This window comes from Lutra lutra, chromosome 1 (genome assembly GCF_902655055.1).
Source record: "Lutra lutra chromosome 1, mLutLut1.2, whole genome shotgun sequence".
NCBI lineage: Eukaryota > Metazoa > Chordata > Mammalia > Carnivora > Mustelidae > Lutra > Lutra lutra.
The window spans coordinates 55,790,453-55,803,153 of NC_062278.1; the positions used below are offsets into that span (position 1 = coordinate 55,790,453).

General features: G+C 38.8%; 1 protein-coding gene across 14 annotated transcripts in view; it reads left to right on the plus strand.

The window, feature by feature from the left end:
• The window catches only part of BBX (BBX high mobility group box domain containing), a 274,710-nt gene that overhangs the window by 20,394 nt on the left and 241,615 nt on the right, over positions 1–12,701 (plus strand). The window contains exon 3 of one of the 14 annotated variants that reach the window (XM_047723582.1): positions 1,292–1,368. The exons of 12 other annotated variants lie outside the window; for them this stretch is intronic. The gene's annotated coding sequence lies outside the window, so the exon portion shown is untranslated. Of the gene's footprint in view, positions 1–1,291; positions 1,369–7,791; positions 7,817–12,701 lie in introns of all 14 variants that reach the window. One more of the 14 variants, XM_047723591.1, reaches the window with a different exon arrangement.

Genomic DNA, 12,701 nt, shown 5'->3' on the forward strand with positions numbered 1-12,701 from the left:
GCAGAGGGAGAAGCAGGGAGCCTGATGCAGGGCTCTTGATCCCAGGACCCTGGAATCATGACCTGAGCTGAAGGCAGATGCTTAACTGACTGAGCCACCTAGGTGCCCTGCATTTTCTCTTTTCTTTTTGGAATATTATTATTTAGACGATCTCTTTAAAGGTGGTAGAATTCCAGTTTTGTGGTCATAAAATGAACCTGTCATGCATTTTATTTAGCATTGTCAGAGCAGGGAAAGCAAACATTTCCTCCTTGAGAAGAAGCTGTGGCATTAACTCTTTCCTTTAGAAGCTGACCAGGTGAAGGCATCCTTTGGCTCTGCCACACCAGTCAAGGCAGGTACCCCATAGTCCTTCTAGAGTTTAATCTCATTTGGGACATGTTTACTTAAGGCAGTTTTACATCTGCACAATTAATAAATTACTGTGCTCTAGTTTCCACTTCTGATGTCTTGCAGTAAACAAAGGAAGTTCCCCTTTGCCCTTAGAAAAACAGTTTAGTCGCCCCAGCTCCCTAGAGCTGAATTAAAGTTTCTTCAGCGAGCTCTCCTGCTATTGTAGCTAGGTCTCCAAATAAAGGCTCCAACAGTTAAAACTTTTTTGCTCTCATCCTTTTCCTCATGAAGTCATCAGATCTCTTTACTGCAAGGCTGTTACCCTTAAAGGGATATTAACCTTAAAGGGAATGTTACTACAGTCGGAGTTTACTGTGATTTCACTGGCCTCTTTGCTTTTTATAACTGTGCTCTGAGGTGGAAAGGAGGGCATCCTTATACCCATTTTGCAGATGAGGAAACAGCCTGGGTCAAAGTGCTTCACCCAGGATACTCAGTTTGCAGTGGCTCCGGAGAACAGAATCTGGCATTCTGGCCACTCCTCCAGAGACCAGCCTGCTGTGCAGAGCAGAATTTATTTTCTTTGAACTAAGATTTATTTTTTTTTCTTTTACGTATTTTCAACCTGATAAATTATTATTATAAATGAGCAGCAGTGGCAATATGGTTGTTTAATTAGGAAAATGGGCCTTAAATTTCTGGTGTACTCAAATCTGTGTATTTAAATAAGTGTTCTCAGTTCATGTGGAATGACTGTCCATTTGACCTAACTTTTCTAGCAGCTTACATGGAAAATTAAATGCATAGGGACCACACACTGGCAAAGAATTTGCTTTGAAGTGTATATTAGGATTCTTAAGTGAGATTTGGATTATGTATCGGGGCCATTTTTTTTTCCTTGAGATGTATTTCTGAAATTATAATGAAAATTAATTGGAAAATATGAATTGATATCTAGATACTGGAGCTACACCCATTTCTGGAACACATTCATATTCTAATTTGATATCAACTGGTGTTTTCAAAGAAGTGAAGGTAAGTGCTGAGGGTTTTTTTCTTTTTCACTTGAAAAGGCATTTAAATTTGGCACTCTAGAAAAGGAATGTTCACAGGCCAGTTAGAGAATTCAATATAGCACTGCCGCCAACCATAAAAGAGAAGATTTTTCTATTCAAAAATTATTACAGGATCAATTATTCAATTAATATTTTACATAGCAGGGAAGTTTTATTTGTTCAGTTCTTATCTCAAAGTTCCCCAAGAGTCAGGAGGCTTACTAATTATTTTACTATGGGAGAATGATAAAAGATGATTGCATTGGAGTTCCAGAACAGTTTTATTTAAAAGATTTAAGTTTGACGCAAAAGCAATTTATTTAGAATATTTATTTCTATAGGTTCCCTTAACTTTCATTTAATTTTTATAGTTTGTATCTGAATATTTGTACTAACTTTGCCCCTTGGTGTAGTATTGATGGCTGAAGAAGAGGTTTGTTAAAGAATTACATTTTGAAGAAAAGCTGGAGCATGTGTTTATTGAAGGCATATAAAGAGGGTAAGGGTTTAGAAACTGAACTTTCTTTCCTTTAGTTTGGCTTTTTGTTCAGAATGGAGTTTGAAAATAAAAGTCATGAGGATAATTAGGTAGAATTCCTCCCCACCTTCTGTTGTTAAGCAGCCGACCCAGCGGTCCTTCTCTACCTCAAAACAGCCTGTGAGGAAAGAATTATCATCTCCATTTTAGATGAGGGAATTGAGTCTCAGAGGCTAGGCAGTGTGCCCAAGGTCATTCTTCTGGTAAGTGGTGGAGCTGGCATTCCATTCTAGCTCTTTCTGTCTAAGGAGGCCACACTCTTCTTCCTTGCTCCTGTCCACTGTCCTGCTGCATGTCGCACAGGCCATCCATACCGCTGGATAGTGCCCTGTACTTGTCCTGACTTCTGCTGCATTGGAGTGCTGACGCTCCGGCTCAGGATAAAAGTACCTTTTTCCCTGTTTGTGTTCCTCCGTTGTCATACAGACTGCCACCAAGAGAGGTGCTTGTTAAAAACTGTTCCTTGAGTCACTCTAAGCATATGGTAAACATCTACAGCTTAAAAAGTTAGTATTATTAAACAGTATTCTAAAAGGTGAAATACCTGTAATTTAAAAAAAATAAATGTTGTGCCACCACATAGAAAAGAAAATAGTTTTGAAATTCAGGTAACTTACATCCAAAGGGAACAGTAGAATTTTAGCTCCAAAAGGGATTTTGTAAATGATCTTAGACTAGTCTAATCCATCATTTTAAATTGGAAGGAAGCAAGGCGTAGATAAAAGACTAGGACCTAGGCCATGTGAGTGGCAGAGCTGGAACCAAAACGCAAGACTTCCGGTTTGGTGCTTTACTATATAGAAATTAGCACCAAAATGAGGTAGAAAATACGTTTCATCAATTGATGGCACCACTTTCACATCAGGAATATGTGACTTTTCTTTGTGTTGGTTCTTGATACCTGGCAAAAAAAAATCAAAGAACTAAATGTCATTTATGTTTAGCATAAAGCTATATGCAATGCATTATACATATTAACTTCAAAATAATTTTATTATCTTGCTAGTTGACGTCTAATTTATTTAGTAGTATAACATAATTTTGTTAGCTAACAGATAGTAAGCTGCTGCATGGCCGAGGCTAGCTCCCTGTGTCCTGAAAACAGAGGAAGAATTTGCAGGACAATAACACATTGTTAAATGGCATGCCAGTTTATCAAATGCCATAAGTTTATTACAATGTGGTCTTAGGAAAAACCATTTCAGCCTTAATAGCAGCTCATCCTCATCTTAAGCAAAAGGACCTTTCAAGTTACTCTAGGGCTGTTTGATTTTTTTCTGTCCACGAAACTATCAGCTGCTCATAACTGTTGATGAGGAGAAGGAAGTTTGTAAAACCACAACAGATTTAGTTGTGAGTGATTGAGCTGATTTGTGAGCTGGGACGCCTCTTGGTGGCCTTGTTAAGAAACTGCTATAGTGAAACATCGTGACCACACACCTTGTCACTGACCGAATTCACTCAAATGTATGTGGACTAAATGTTAGTGAATTAGGACTCTAGATGATATTTTCAAGGTTGGTATTTTTACGTTTCATTTGGGAGAAATGAACCTCTGCGCTGCAGTTCAGGGGGGACGCCTGATGTGCCTTATCAGAGCTCTGCTTCTGGGAGTTCACCTTGGGGAGTGGCCATCCTCTTACTCTGACCTTCCAGAAACAGAGTCAGGTGGTCCCAGAAGCTTCTAGCTTCCTTTGCTGCTTTGTGTTAGAAAGTTGGAAAAAAAGACACCCTTTTCTTGAGATACTGTAGTTCCCAGTGTTGGAAAATTGTCACAGTACATTGATTTTTCTCAGGACAAGACACTTTACTGCCTTCTGGCTGGGCATTGTCCTAATAAATACATAGATCTATGTGCTCTGATGTAAGTGGCACCCCCTAGGGTTGTGCAGAGCCCAACTGCCCAGCTAGACATGGAGACCCTGTAAGCATTTTTATCCAAGGAGATCATGTCTTCAGACATCAGATATTAAGACATCACATCAAATCTAGAAATCCGTAAATACAGTTCTTGAGTATAAAATGCTAGTGATTTATGAAACCATTATTTTAAAAATCATAAACGTAATAGAAATGAAATTAAAAGACTGGATAGTGGAGGCATTTCTTTACTTCTGCAGTGCGCTGAGAGAAGGCTCTATATTACACATTCCTTGGGCCATCCAATTTAATATATTTTCAAAGTTCGTCTGTCTTTTAGAGTTCTGATTAAAGAAGAAAATTTTCTGACCTTTATAAAGGAGCTTCCCTTTATTAGATAGGTGCAGTAATAGAATGCAGAATGACTTTATGCATCCACCTCTTTTATCCATCATTAAAAGTTAATTGTCACATCATGTAAGTGCAACTTGATGGGATTTTTAACGTACCAAAAATTGGCAACCTGTGATGAGGAAAGTATGCTCTGTGAGGACTTGAGTTGAGAACGAAAGGAAAAATGAACCTTTTATAAATCTTAAGTGGCAGCTAAATGGAAATGAAAGCTTTTAATTTTTTTTTTTTTTTTTTTTTTTTTGAGAATGGTGATAGCCGATTAGTACCTTATGTTTAGTTGGAAGAAGGTTTCAGAATGCAGCTTGTCTGACTTTTGGGTGGTGGTTTGGGTGACAAGGGATTGTAGAAGTTTATTTAGTCTCTAATCCATTTGAAAAAATAATAATGCATTCACTATCTTTGTGCTGGCCCGTGGAATTATTGGCTTAATAGGAGAAATAATTACCTTTCTCATTCTTATTTAAGGAGTGCCAGTTGGTGAGATATTCAGCAGGAAATCCATTACCCTACTTATAGTCTGGTGCTTCCCTGGTTGAGTTTGAGTCTTGCCCAGTAGGTAGTGATGATGCCTTAAGTAGTTAAAACCATGATTGTGCTGAGCCTTTCATTCAGCTCAGTGACAAGACTGTAAAATACCGGAGTCCAAAGAAAGATTTTGAAACAGTGCTCTCTTACTAATCCTCATGGTTTGGGAGTAGGGGCCGTACAGTGTCGCTGGTTTGTAAAGAGAGTGCTTATTTACAGTATCTTAAGGTGTTAATTATTTCTAGTAGGAATATTTCATTTGAAACCTCAAGGTAATCCTTAACCTTTTACTTTTATTTGGGTCCTGCTGGGCAGTAACTGGGTTTCCCCCGCTGTAGTACCTCACCTGTTTGGAGCTTTCCTGCTGGATTCCTGACAGATTGATTCAATAATAAGTTTGTTGGAATCGGCACCTTTTTCTGTGCCCTCTGAAAATCAGTTCTATTTAAGACCTGGGAGCCACTGATCATCCATATTTTGATTTTTCAATTCTTTAGACTTTGCTGAGATGACACTTGTTCTTTAGTCATCCCTGCCCATAAATTAACAGTTTTTAAATTTTAATTATATTATTGTCATAATTTTAGGAAATGTTAGTGTGAATAACTTAATGACTTTTAAATCTCTTCGTCAGAACATTGGCTATTTGCTTACTTTATTGACTAAATAAAACCCAGATTTCTTTCTTTCTTTTTTTTTTTTTAAAGATTTTATTCGAGAGAGCAAGACAGCAGAGAGAAAGCATAAATGGTGGGGAGGGGTAGAGGGAGAAACAGACTCCCTGCCAAGCAGGGAACCCACTATAGGGCTTGATCCCAGGACCCCAGGACCATGACCCAAGCTGAAGGCAGATGCCCAACTGACTGAGCCACCCAGGCACCCTAAAATCTAGATTGCTTAGATTTTATGATATACTGGGCCCCATTAACTACAGTATTACCAAGTAGCTTTAATGACAAATCATTTTATCTCACATGAAACTGAGAATTTTTGCAAGAAACTCACATCCTTGGGGCGCCTGGGGGGCTCAGTGGGTTAAGCCTCTTCCTTCGGCTCAGGTCATGATCCCAGAGTCCTGGGATTAAGCCCCGCATTGGGCTCTCTGCTCTGCAGGGAGCCTGCTTCCTTCTTCCCCTCTGCCTGCTTCTCTGCCTACTTGTGATCTCTCTTTCTCTGTCAAATAAATAAATAAAATCTTTGGGGGGGGGGGGAACTCACATCCTCTCTTGGATTTATTTTTTTTAACCTTTTTAAGTTATAAAAGGATTGGAATTTTTGGAATTAAGTAACCAAAAACATATTTTACTGTCATAAAAATCCATAGTAATCATAATGTTAATGCAAGGAACATTTTTTTTGTTAAATACGCCTTATTAATTTAAAGTGTATTAATTAGGGGCACCAGGGTGACTCAGTCGGTTAAGCGTCTGCCTTAGGCTCAGGTCCTGATGCCAAGGTCCTACTCAGAGGGGAACCTGCTTTTCCCTCTCCCTCTGCCTGTCACTCCCTCTGTTTGGGAACCCTCCCTGTGTCAGATAAATATATAAGATAAAATAAAATGTATAGATTAGGTAGATTTGATCACGATATTTGCAAACTGGTTGTCCTGCCTGGACTTTCATTCAGCAAACATGCAAAACGATCTTTATTTCATTACAAATGTGATACAGTTTTAAATTTTTTTTTTAAGATTTTATTTATTTATTTGACAAATAGAGATCACAAGTAGGCAGAGAGGCAGGCAGAGAGAGAGAGGAGGAAGCAGGCTCCCTGCAGAGCAGAGAGCCCGATGTGGGGCTCGTGGGGCTCGATCCCAGGACCCTGGGACCATGACCTGAGCCGAAGGCAGAGGCTTTGACCCACTGAGCCACCCAGGCGCCCCTGTGATACAGTTTTAGAAACTGAAAGTATCTTATGGTTCCTTTATATCCCCACAACTCCTGCTATGTTTTCAGAAGGAAAAGTACTAATAATTGATTTGCTGAGTAACATCTTACCTAACCAATTTCTGTGTTGGTCTATTGTAACTGCTCTGCTGGTTTATTTATTCTGGCTTGTGGGTAATGAGCATTTCAGATAAACTTCATAATGTTCAAGATAGTTTGTGAGATTAATCAATACTTATTTCCTTGCTTTAAAAATGTATAAATGCTATTTAAGTAACAATTATCTAAACAAACTGTTTTATATTACAATGAGACAGTACCTGAAAAGTATTTGTTCTGACAACATGAAGCATTCTCTCGGATGTTTTGTTAAGATTTATACCTTTAGGAGTGCCTGGGTGGCTCAGTGGGTTAAAGCCTCTGCCTTCGGCTTGGGTCATGATCCCAGGGTCCATGGGATCGAGTCCCACATCTGGTTCTCTGCTCAGCAGGGAGCCTGCTTCCTCCTCTCTCTCTGCCTGCCTCTCTGCCTACTCGTGATCTTTGTCAAATAAATAAATAAAATCTTAAAAAAAAAAAAGATTTATACCTTTAAATCTTAGCTATAGTTAGGATGATGGCATAAATTATACTTATCCTCCAGAACTTTAAGAAAAGTTTGAACAGAATTTACAGATAGTTCTAAAACATCTTTAGTAAATTAATGGGGATCATTCACTAGATACCTGTTCTCTGAATGAAATGATGGAACTTTGTCTTAAATTCTATCATTCTAATTGTGCCTTACATGCCCCGATAGTACCTGCTGCAATCAATACCTATCAAGTAAAGAGGGGTTTGGGAGTTACCTTATGGATGAATGAAATGTAAGACAGAATTAGTGTTTTTGCAGGCTCTTCTGACATAGAATTTTAAGATCTCATCAGATTTTTCCCAGATTCTTATGAAACCATTCCCAGTTGGTTTTCTTTTTGTTTTCTATTTGTCCTACCCTTCAGGAAATAAGTAAGATATGATATTAAATATAATGTGTATTTACTACCTGTTGGATGTCAGGTACTCCTCTCACACTTTCAAATATCTCAGTTTAGTTAAAGATGACAACAGATCTTGTTGGTAGATAATAATAATTCATCCTTTCTCCTCTTACTTCTTTCTTTTTCTTCCTTTTCTTCCACAGATTTTGGAACTGAGGCTCTAAGAGGGTGAGTGACTTAGCTAGGAGCATACACAAAGTGCCAACATCTAAGTCCAAGGCCTGTTTCCTTTCACGTGTCCTCACTGATGCGGGGCGTCTTATACCCGGTCTCTTAATTTCTGATTTCTGAAACAGGTTTTTTTTGTTTGTTTGTTTTCCATTTGCTGGGCTCTCCTTTTTGTGATTTACAGCTGAGTTCTGGGCCTAGCCAGACTCTTAGAAACCTAATTAAGTTGGTCTTTTAATATCTACCTGAGAGGCAGCCTGGTGTAAAAGTACTTTTGTGTCTGACAGGCCCCATTTGAATATCCTCTCTGCTAGCCCTTAGCTGCGTGACTTTGGGCCGAGCTGTTAACCTCTTGGTTAAACCTCTGGTTTCCTCATCTGTAAACAAGAAAAATACTAGTTACTTTTTAAAGTTATTTTGAAAATCAAAAGATATAACCTATGTAAAGCAGTCAGGTGCTTTGCACATAGACTTAGCTATAAATTCAGACCCCTTTGTAAAAATACACTTCTGCTTCTGTTAGATGTATTCAGTGTATCTGTGTGGTTTTTTTTTTTTTTCTTTTTAAGATCTTATTTATTTATTGAGTGAGAGAGGGAACACAAGCAGGGGGGATGGGAGAGGGAGAAGCAGGCTTCTCGATGATCGCAGAGCCCGATGCAGGGCTTGATCCCAGCATCCTGGGATCATGAACTAAGCTGAAGGCAGATGCTTAATGACTGAGCCATCCAGGTGCCCCAAGTGTATCTGTGTTTATGTCTATGTTCATTTGTCTATTTTTAAGTCTAACATAGAGTGTTACATTTATACTCTTTTTTGTATGTGGTAAAAAACGACCAGATTCAGAAAACAAGTAGTTTTTTCAGGGGTTGGGAGGAAATCCTGATAATAGACAATAGTATACACTTAAAGATAATAAAAGAATTGTAGCATTTATTTAAGAACTATTTGTTGAGCTCCTCCTATGGGCTAAGCTCCATTCTGGTCTCTGAGACTATATTACTGATAATAAGATACTTTAAAGATGCTGCCTGAATGGTCGGGTACCTTCTAGTGGGGAAAAAGACAGTAAAATAAGTAAGCTGTATGTTCAATGGTAATAGTATGGTAGCAGAAAAAAGAAGGCCGAGGAAGGGGAGGACAGAGTGTGTGTTCTAGTTTTAAACACAGTGGTTTGGGATGAGGGAGGGGGGATTCCCTGTCGGGAGTTGTGTTCGTCCTGGAGGGGCTGATACAGAGATGGAGAGCGTGCTGTTGATCTGAGGAATGTTCTCTTCCAGGCCCCAGGGGTCATCTTCTGTCCTGGTTTAGAGTGCTTCTGGCACTCTTGGAGATGTTCCTTTTCAGCATGAAAGGCGGTACAGAAGTCTGTACCTAGTGGCAGGCTTTTGGGGAATCTGCTCTTCTGCTTGGAAGAGGATGCCTGGTACTCTGGATGGCTCTCTCTGTAGCTGGCAGATTGAGGGGCAGACCGTGTGCATGCCTTGCAGCTCAAGTACACTTGTTTTAAGATTTGTCTTTGAAATTCCCTGATAGTAGTCTTCCGTACTGAGTAGAATGTCTTAAGCAAGTGTGCCATCCTTAACTGCCTTATTTAAAAAATATATATACTTAATACTTAATGGAGGGGTACATTGAAATTTTAAAATAATCTATGGAGAGTCAAGCCAGGGAGAAGTAGTGTTGAGCTAATACTTTCATTTCTGAAACTCTTAAGAGAATAAATATTCCCTTCTCTCTCACTCCACATTCTTCATAGATCTATTCTTTCAAAATATTTATTGAACATGTACTATGTTCTAGGCACTATGTTGTCGAGAAGATAGGGTGGATAATGTGATATCCCTATTCACAAGGAATATATACAATTAGAAGGGGGAAGAAATAGAGAAATAACCTCCTTATGAGACAGTGATCAGTCACTCAGGAGAGGTGGAGACAATATGCTAAAAGGAGGTCAGATGAGGGAGCGGTCTCATCAGACTCTTATTAGGGAGGTCTTCATGGAAACTTGAAATGGGCCTCGAAAATTGGGTGAAACGTGGGCATGACCCCTGACCATGGGGAGATGACCTTGTTTGGTTTTGTATTTATAGTAGGTGGTACAGAATAGGCTATCAAATATTTGTCAGATTTACTTAATAAAGGGGAAAGGACAGTCCTGGTGAAGGGAGCACCAAGAATGAGGACATGCCAGCAACTAGGAAGCTCAGGGGCCTTAAGGAAAAGTTCATTGCAAGGGAAATAATTGCTTCAAAGTATACAGGTGCTTGGGTATTTGAGTCTGTTAAATATTTGACTTGTGATCTCAGCTCAGGTCTTGATATCAGAGTTGTGAGCTCAAGCCCTGCGTTTGCCTTCCTGCTGGCCATGGAGCCTACGAGTCAGATCCTAAGGGTTCATAATTGCAGGCCAGGTAGTTCAGGCCATGCAAGCAGGCTGCTTGGCTTGCATCGTTAACACTGGAGCAGGGGTTGGATGGGTGGTAGGAGCATCAGGTGAGGAGACTCTTAAGAGCATCAGAGGCTGGAAGTAATTAGGAACTGGTCTAGAGTAGGCTCAGGGACTGAAAAGGTACAGACAGAGCCAAGTGATATTTACAGGCTGAATTGACAGCACACTGAAGTACTTCAGCTGTAGCTCTGTGAAGTGATGGTGAATGCCTCCTTTTGCTGTAGGAATTCCTTTTTAAAAAATGAAAGCATCCAGTCAGATTAACTGGAACAACTTTTCTAAAAGTTTAGCATTATCTAAGTCATGCTTGCAAGAACCCTTCTAAATGCTGTGAAAGCAAGACAATGTTAAGTAAAGTTATGTCAATGCTTAGGTAATAATTTACAGCAGAGTTCAATTTTTATATACTGTAAATATATTTTTATAGTTCTTTGGGGCCCTTTGTATATTCTGTGTTATAAATACACACACACATCAGGGAAGGAGAGAGGAAATATAGAAATAACCACGTATCAGTTACTTATTTGATGATGCATCTTGAATTAGTAATGTAGCCAGTGATAACACTTGGTTTTTATATGAAAATTCTTTATGATCATTAGTTTTATAAAGTAGTTCCCAAGAAAGCATTTTGGGGAGGTTTTCTTCCTTCCTTCCTTCCTTTCTTTCTATTTCCTTTAAAGGAACATTTAGAATAATAATGGGATTTAAGTTTTATTAAGTACAATACATTTATGAAAACATTCTTCAGGAAAGTCATAGCAGCTTTTGCCTTCCCATCTGGCACAAATGTAGGAGACTGTGAGAAGAGACTATATAAAAATGTACTGTGTATGATCTCTTAACTTCTAGCATCACAGACCTCATTGATACAGCTGTGTATTAGGGTGTAAGTACTGAAAATGGATAAACCTGATTGCCTAAGTTTTCCCATCTCTAGAATAGAGACTGGGCTGGAATGATTAAGGAGGCCCTTCCCAGGGTAAAGGCTTGTGACTCTGACTTCCGAGAGCCACAGGGAAAGACTCCCACAGTGACAGATTGTAGTTCAGGTTATTCAGTATTCTTCATAAGTTTTCTTGACTTATATCTTTTTTCATGTCGGAGGCTGAAAGGCCCATGGTTACCTTTGTGGGAAAACATTGCCCTTTTCTGAGTAGAGTGCAAGACATGGGAAGACGCCCCCAATAAATAATTGCTGTGTTTCTTTCAGCTGTGAGAGATACTACTGTGTTAGGGATTACTCTTGGACTTGGTCTGATCCTCTGCTAATGTTAGAGAAGCGATTGAAACAGCTCTTGCTGTATTCAGAAGTAAACTCTTAAATGATGATCGCAGAAAACTTTACATTCATTCACCAAACATTTATTGAGATGCTGCCTTTTGCCTGGCTGGCACGGTATTAAGCTCCAGGAATATAAAGGAAACAAAAATAGGTACCTGCAGGGCCAGCTTCCATAGTAATAGAGAAAACAGGCAGTAAGGACTTAGTATGAATAGGTATTACTCTAATATTACAGATGGAAAACTATGAAACTGAGTGACTGTCCTCTAAATCATAGTTAAAATGGTGTTTTTAAAGAATATCAAATCTGTAAAGGTACTTGAAAAAATTAAAAGATCACAGGACTGTCTCTAGCTTCTCCTCCCCCAACGAAAGGTTGTTTATCTTGAAGTAAGATAATGAATTCTCACCTGAGTTTCTTCATGTTTCTCTTGTTCAGGTCTAAAGAACAGGGACATTTCAGCTAGCCTGAACAACTATGACGGAAGGCAGGGAGATGTGCATTCTCTAAGGATGTGGCAGCTCCAATTATTTAGGGATTTATAGATCAAAGCCATTTTTAGTCATTTTTGCTGAGGTGGCAAAGATTTCATTTTACTCACCCTTTAAATTTCCTGTATTTCATTTGACTTCATAAAGAAAACTATTTCAAAAATTTTATTTTGAGTGGCAGAGTAACCTCAGATTGCTAAGGATCTGCTAAATTTGCGGAGTTTGAAAGGACTGGTCGGTAGTGAAAAGTTTGACTTATTTGGTATTTAGACATCCCATTAAAATGGATGATGAAAATTCTCAATGTATTATACCGATAGATTAACCATTTTTGTAACTTCTTCTGTATTTATAATAATAATTGCTACTGTTTTATTGAGCAGTATATACTGGACAATGTGACAGGTATTTTAAGTCATTTAATCCTTATAAGAATGCTATAAGATAGATATTATTATTTCCTGTTTTACCTGTGAAGAACCTAAGACTCCAGGTAGTTGAATATCTTATCCACTCAACCGTTTCTGTGCTTCAGGTGAATTCTGGATTTGGACTCTAGTCTCGGTCCAATCTGCCCCTGCGTATTTACAGTTAATGTCTAGGCCTGTGGTTTGTTATTGTTTTTGCTTTTGTTTTTGTTTTTTTTTTTAAGAT